Here is a 6,455-nt window from a genome sequence, read left to right as displayed (position 1 = left end):
TACTGAACAGCCATAACTTTAAAAAATTACAATTTATATTTTAACTATTATATAAAATAAATAATATTATTAACCCTAACTTTTGTCATCAATAAACTACTGTAACTCTCATTTGACTTTATTTATCAAAGGTAAAATAGTTACCATTAGTTTCATAAATACTAGTAAATAATTTGTTGGTCCTGGTATTTCCTATATTCAATGATAAATCTACGCACAGTTCCATTGCCAGACTCCCGTAGTACGCTGGCTAATCATTTATCATCTATCCCAATGGCTAAATCCAATTAAAATTGTACTTAAGGACAGAGCGAAAAATAAAATATGCCAAACTACCACACTATACGGAAGAGAAATTCTTTTTAAGACACGCCAAAGGAGGGGCCCTTTGCATTAAAACTGAATGGCTAAATGTATTCCTGTTATTGAATATAAAATTATTATGAAATTGCCATCTTTTCCAAAATACTACAAAATTGTGTTTCTTCTCAAACTCCCAAAACATTGCCAAATTATTGCTAGTTGTCTTATTTAATGTCATTTTTAACAAAAAAAAATACTATTTTAGTTTCTTAAATTAGGTTAAAGTTAACCACAAAAGATGGTAATCTATATGTTGAATCTCGTGTAAAGGTTAAGAGAAATATCCGTTCTGAATAAGATGTTGTTGACACAATGACATTGGAAATGGGGTTCAAAACTGGTATATTCTGGTCTGGGTTCATGAGAAATAGTCAAACTAAATCTTTGTCATGACATCACACCCTCGTATATCTTACTTCATCAGCTCAAATTAAGATTAAAAATATTGATGTGACGTCCCCTTAGCTACTAGCTCTCAGTCTATTGAATGACAAACTATTTCCTTTTCTGCAGCATGCGGGAATGAGCACTGAAATAAATTAATCACCACCGCATGTACGCAAAATTAATAAAAATTAAGACCGAAGTAACAGATATTAATCAAAACGCGTCTTGGATTTAACCAAGACTTAAAAAGTATCGATAAGAACATGGTTAATCACTTGACTGAATGAGCAGATATTGAAACGTTTTTTTAATTAAATCTTACATGCTTAAGAAAGTAATGTTCCATCACCCTATTCCATTGAATAAACTTATTTTACTGGTAGTAAATATTTTCCCTCTCAATAATTTGAAAAATTTACTTATCTCGGGTTTTCGAGCACAATTCCATTCCCCGAAAACATTTTATAACTACATTTATTATCACTTTTAAGAGTTTTCGTGTGGAAAATACCATATAACTACAACATAACAATGACAAAACGATTTAGTCGTAGTCTGCTTTAGCCTCTGCTGCGCCCGATACGAACAAGGAGGATGTATAGTTGTATACCCCCCTTGATAGAAGTACGCCTTGTGCCATTCTCATGCCTTGTCTTTCGCTGGCCTCGTTACCAAGGCAATAGCCCACTCAATTACGCGTTAAGCTGCTCGAGAATTCTGTGTGAATTACTTTTTAAGGTCAGCAAATAGTAATTGTTTTTGAGAGCATTCCTCGCCTTGAAATAGGACAACTACAAAATAATTAGACCAAATTGAAGTTTAAATATTCGAACAAATCTTATTTTATAAATATCTTTTACCATTTCAATTTCTATAAAACTGTTCTACCAAATGCATACAGAGTGCTACCAGAAGTCTCTGGGGCTACCAAGGAATACTACATTTACTATAGGAAGATTCGCAGCGACAAGTTTAAAAATCCCATATTCCTTTAAAAACCGTTTATACATTATCCTTGTTCCTGAAGATATACAGTCTAAGTAGCAGAGTCGAGCCACAGCGTCGTAGATCACGTGACTCGGTGAACGCAGGCTATTTTGCAAAATAACCAAGTCATAATTTTCAGACTACGACCACGCTTAAGTTAACAATTACAACAAAGAAAATCAAAAAATTACGAATATCATGCACGCCCCTAACGCTTGCGAACCATAGAAACGCCATGGCAGAACCGTTTGACCATTGTCTGTCGTACCGCTGCTACGTAGACCCTTTCTACGTAAAAAAAGAGATTTCAATCCTCAGTATCAGGACATACGGGGGGGGTTGACCCCTCGCCGTCTCTGCTCTATTTATGATCTTTCCATCGACTCGACCGAGATGGAAGGCAAAGTTTTACCCCCGTGTCTTTCCATGTCGAAGTGGTCTATTACATAATTCAGTTTAACTAAGAGTAAAAATCATAACGTCCCTATTAAATGTGCTGCCATTGTTGAAATTTGCACTAAAATTAACAAAAGGTTTCACAATGGAGCGTTCAGGGCATGAACGGGGATATGTTAGCAACCTATTATCGACACAATGTCATACACGTACTCTCTTAAAAGTGATAATAAATGTAGTTATAAAATGTTTTCGGGGAATGGAATTGTGCTCGAAAACCCGAGATAAGTAAATTTTTCAAATTATTGAGAGGGAAAAAATTTAGTACCAGTAAAGTAAGTTTATTCAATGGAATAGGGTGATGGAACATACTTTCTTAAGCATGTAAGTTTTAATTAAAAAAAAGTTTCAATATCTGCGCATTCAGTCAAGTGATTAACCTTGTTCTTATCGATACTTTTTAGGTCTTGGTTTAATCCAAGACGCGTTTTGATAAATAATATCTAGGGTTGCTTAAACCAGTCCGATATGGTCTAGTGGCTGAGATATCTGGCTTTCACCCAGAAGGCCCGGGTTCGATTCCCGGTATCGGAGCGAGTGCTTTTGTACCGCTTTTGAAGAATAGACTTAAGGATATAGGTTTATGAATAGAATTAAAACTTCTCTGAGCAAATACGATATGGTCTAGGGGCTAGGATACCTGACTTTCACCCAGAACGCCCGGGTTCGATTCCCGGTATCGGAGACTGTTCTTTGTACAGCTTTTAAAGAATAAATTTAAAGACACATTTATAGGAATAATATCTAGGGTTGCTCAAACCAGTCCGATATGGTCTAGTGGCTAGGATATGTGGCATTCGCCCGGTATGCCCGGGTTCGATTCCCGGTATCGGAGCGAGTGCTTTTGTACAGCTTTTGAAGAATAGACATAAGGATATAGGTTTATGAATAGAATTAAGACTTTGTTGAGCACGTCAGATATGGTCTGGTGTGTAGGATACCTGGCTTTCATCCACAAGGCCCGGGTTCGATTCCCGGTATCGGAGACTGTTCTTTGTACAGCTTTTAAAGAATAAATTTAAAGACATATTTATAGGAATAATATTTAGGGTTGTGCCAACCATTCCGATATGGTTTAGTGGGTAAGATACCTTGCTTTCACCCAGAAGGCCCGGGTTCTATTCCCGGTATCGGAGCGAGTGCTTTTGTACAGCTTTTGAAGAATAGACTTAAGGATATAGGTTTATGAATAGAATTAAGACTTGGTTGAGCAAGTCAGATATGGTCTAGTGGGTAGGATACCTGGCTTTCACCCAGAAGGCCCGGGTTCGATTCCCGGTATCGGAGTCGGTGCTTTGTACCGCTTTTTAAAAATAGACTTAAGGATATAGGTTTATGAATAGAATTAAGACTTGGTTGAACAAGTCAGATATGGTCTAGTGGGTAGGATACCTGGCTTTCACCCATAAGGCCCGGGTTCGATTCCCGGTATCGGAGCGACTGCTTATGTACCGCATTTGAAGAATAAACTTAAAGACACATTTATAGGAATAATATTTAGGGTTGTGCCAACCAGTCCGATATGGTCTAGTGGGTAGGATACCTGGCTTTCAACCAGAAGGCCCGGGTTCGATTCCCGGTATCGGAGACTGTGCTTTGTACCGCTTTTAAAGAATAAATTTAAAGACACATTTATAGGAATAATATCTAGGGTTGCTCAAACCAGTCCGATATGGTCTAGTGGCTAGGATATCTGGCTTTCACCCAGAAGGCCCGGGTTCGATTCCCGGTATCGGAGCGACTGCTTTTGTACCGCATTTGAAGAATAAACTTAAAGACATATTTATAGGAATAATATTTAGGGTTGTGCCAACCAGTCCGATATGGTCTAGTGGGTAGGATACCTGGCTTTCACCGAGAAGGCCCGGGTTCGATTCCCGGTATCGGAGACTGTGCTTTCTACCGCTTTTAAAGAATAAATTTAAAGACACATTTATAGGAACAATATCTAGGGTTGCTCAAACCAGTCCGATATGGTCTAGTGGCTAGGATATGTGGCATTCGCCCAGAAGGCCCGGGTTCGATTCCCGGTATCGAAGACTGTGCTTTGTACCGCTTTTAAAGAATAAATTTAAAGACACATTTATAGGAATAATATTTAGGGTTGCTAAAACCTTTCCGATATGGTCTAGTGGCTAGGATATCTGGCTTTCACCCAGAAGGCCCGGGTTCGATTCCCGGTATCGGAGCGACTGCTTATGTACCGCATTTGAAGAATAAACTTAAAGACACATTTATAGGAACAATATCTAGGGTTGCTCAAACCAGTCCGATATGGTCTAGTAGCTAGGATATCTGGCTTTCACCCAGAAGGTCCGGGTTCGATTCCCGGTATCGGAGCGAGTGCTTTTGTACCGCTTTTGAAGAATAAACTTAAAGACATATTTATAGGAATAATATTTAGGGTTGTGCCAACCATTCCGATATGGTCTAGTGGGTAGGATACCTGGATTTTACCAAGAAGGCCCGGGTTCGATTCCCGGTATCGGAGACTGTGCTTTGTACCGCTTTTAAAGAATAAATTTAAAGACACATTTATAGGAATAATATCTAGGGTTGCTCAAACCAGTCCGATATGGTCTAGTGGCTAGGATATCAGGCTTTCACCCAGAAGGCCCGGGTTCGATTCCCGGTATCGGAGCGACTGCTTATGTACCGCATTTGAAGAATAAACTTAAAGACACATTTATAGGAATAATATTTAGGGTTGTGCCAACCAGTCCGATATGGTCTAGTGGGTAGGATACCTGGCTTTCAACCAGAAGGCCCGGGTTCGATTCCCGGTATTGAAGACTGTGCTTTGTACCGCTTTTAAAGAATAAATTTAAAGACACATTTATAGGAATAATATCTAGGGTAGCTCAAACCAGTCCGATATGGTCTAGTGGCTAGGATATCAGGCTTTCACCCAGAAGGCCCGGGTTCGATTCCCGGTATCGGAGCGACTGCTTATGTACCGCATTTGAAGAATAAACTTAAAGACACATTTATAGGAATAATATTTAGGGTTGTGCCAACCAGTCCGATATGGTCTAGTGGGTAGGATACCTGGCTTTCAACCAGAAGGCCCGGGTTCGATTCCCGGTATTGAAGACTGTGCTTTGTACCGCTTTTAAAGAATAAATTTAAAGACACATTTATAGGAATAATATCTAGGGTTGCTCAAACCAGTCCGATATGGTCTAGTGGCTAGGATATCTGGCTTTCACCCAGAAGGCCCGGGTTCGATTCCCGGTATCCGAGCGAGTGCTTTTGTACCGCTTTTACAGAATAAACTTAAAGACATATTTATAGGAATAATATTTAGGGTTGTGCCAATCATTCCGATATGGTGTAGTTTGTAGGATACCTGGCTTTCACCCAGAAGGCCCGGGTTCGGTTCCCGGTATCGAAGACTGCTTTGTACCGCTTTTAAAGAATAAATTTAAAGACACATTTATAGGAATAATATCTGGGGTTGCTAAAACCGGTCCGATATGGTCTAGTGGCTAGGATATCTGGCTTTCACCCAGAAGGCCTGGGTTCGATTCCCGGTATCGGAGTGACTGCTTATGTACCGCATTTGAAGAATAAACTTAAAGACATATTTATAGGAATAATATTTAGGGTTGTGCCAACCATTACGATATGGTCTAGTGGGTAGGATACCTGGCTTTCACCTAGAACGCCCGGGTTCGATTCCCGGTATCGAAGACTGTGCTTTGTACCGCTTTTAAAGAATAAACTTAAAGACACATTTATAGGAATAATATCTAGGGTTGCTCAAACAAGTCCGATATGGTCTAGTGGCTAGGATATCTGGCTTTCACCCAGAAGGCCCGGGTTCGATTCCCGGTATCCGAGCGAGTGCTTTTGTACCGCTTTTGAAGAATAAACTTAAAGACATATTTATAGGAATAATATTTAGGGTTGTGCCAACCATTCCGATATGGTTTAGTGGGTAAGATACCTTGCTTTCACCCAGAAGGCCCGGGTTCGATTCCCGGTATCGGAGCGAGTGCTTTTGTACAGCTTTTGAAGAATAGACTTAAGGATATAGGTTTATGAATAGAATTAAGACGTGGTTGAGCAAGTCAGATATGGTCTAGTGGCTAGGATACCTGGCTTTCACCCAGAAGGCCCGGGTTCGATTCCCGGTATCGGAGTCGGTGCTTTGTACCGCTTTTTAAAAATAGACTTAAGGATATAGGTTTATGAATAGAATTAAGACTTGGTTGAACAAGTCAGATATGGTCTAAAGGGTAGGATACCTGGCTTTCACC

At 39.6% G+C, this 6,455-nt stretch overlaps 12 non-coding genes across 12 annotated transcripts; all 12 read left to right on the top strand.

Moving 5' to 3' along the window:
* The first annotated feature begins 2,655 nt into the window (after positions 1–2,655).
* TRNAE-UUC (transfer RNA glutamic acid (anticodon UUC)) lies at positions 2,656–2,727 on the top strand. Its single transcript has one exon. It is a non-coding gene; the product is annotated as a tRNA-Glu (tRNA).
* A 982-nt stretch (positions 2,728–3,709) lies between these two features.
* Positions 3,710–3,781, top strand: TRNAE-UUC (transfer RNA glutamic acid (anticodon UUC)). Its single transcript has one exon. It is a non-coding gene; the product is annotated as a tRNA-Glu (tRNA).
* A 78-nt stretch (positions 3,782–3,859) lies between these two features.
* Positions 3,860–3,931, top strand: TRNAE-UUC (transfer RNA glutamic acid (anticodon UUC)). The gene has a single exon. It is a non-coding gene; the product is annotated as a tRNA-Glu (tRNA).
* A 379-nt stretch (positions 3,932–4,310) lies between these two features.
* TRNAE-UUC (transfer RNA glutamic acid (anticodon UUC)) lies at positions 4,311–4,382 on the top strand. Its single transcript has one exon. It is a non-coding gene; the product is annotated as a tRNA-Glu (tRNA).
* Positions 4,383–4,461: 79 nt separating this feature from the next.
* On the top strand, positions 4,462–4,533 carry TRNAE-UUC (transfer RNA glutamic acid (anticodon UUC)). The gene has a single exon. It is a non-coding gene; the product is annotated as a tRNA-Glu (tRNA).
* A 229-nt stretch (positions 4,534–4,762) lies between these two features.
* Positions 4,763–4,834, top strand: TRNAE-UUC (transfer RNA glutamic acid (anticodon UUC)). Its single transcript has one exon. It is a non-coding gene; the product is annotated as a tRNA-Glu (tRNA).
* A 79-nt stretch (positions 4,835–4,913) lies between these two features.
* On the top strand, positions 4,914–4,985 carry TRNAE-UUC (transfer RNA glutamic acid (anticodon UUC)). Its single transcript has one exon. It is a non-coding gene; the product is annotated as a tRNA-Glu (tRNA).
* A 78-nt stretch (positions 4,986–5,063) lies between these two features.
* TRNAE-UUC (transfer RNA glutamic acid (anticodon UUC)) lies at positions 5,064–5,135 on the top strand. Its single transcript has one exon. It is a non-coding gene; the product is annotated as a tRNA-Glu (tRNA).
* Positions 5,136–5,214: 79 nt separating this feature from the next.
* On the top strand, positions 5,215–5,286 carry TRNAE-UUC (transfer RNA glutamic acid (anticodon UUC)). Its single transcript has one exon. It is a non-coding gene; the product is annotated as a tRNA-Glu (tRNA).
* Positions 5,287–5,364: 78 nt separating this feature from the next.
* On the top strand, positions 5,365–5,436 carry TRNAE-UUC (transfer RNA glutamic acid (anticodon UUC)). Its single transcript has one exon. It is a non-coding gene; the product is annotated as a tRNA-Glu (tRNA).
* A 227-nt stretch (positions 5,437–5,663) lies between these two features.
* TRNAE-UUC (transfer RNA glutamic acid (anticodon UUC)) lies at positions 5,664–5,735 on the top strand. The gene has a single exon. It is a non-coding gene; the product is annotated as a tRNA-Glu (tRNA).
* Positions 5,736–5,964: 229 nt separating this feature from the next.
* On the top strand, positions 5,965–6,036 carry TRNAE-UUC (transfer RNA glutamic acid (anticodon UUC)). Its single transcript has one exon. It is a non-coding gene; the product is annotated as a tRNA-Glu (tRNA).
* The last annotated feature ends 419 nt before the right edge of the window (positions 6,037–6,455 follow it).

This window comes from Phalangium opilio, unplaced genomic scaffold (assembly GCF_054372755.1).
Source record: "Phalangium opilio isolate 3A_F unplaced genomic scaffold, DU_Popi_V2 ptg000073l_1, whole genome shotgun sequence".
NCBI classification, from domain to species: Eukaryota; Metazoa; Arthropoda; class Arachnida; order Opiliones; family Phalangiidae; genus Phalangium; species Phalangium opilio.
The sequence above is the reverse complement of the archived record's forward strand: the minus strand, read 5'-3'. Positions and strand labels throughout refer to the sequence as shown.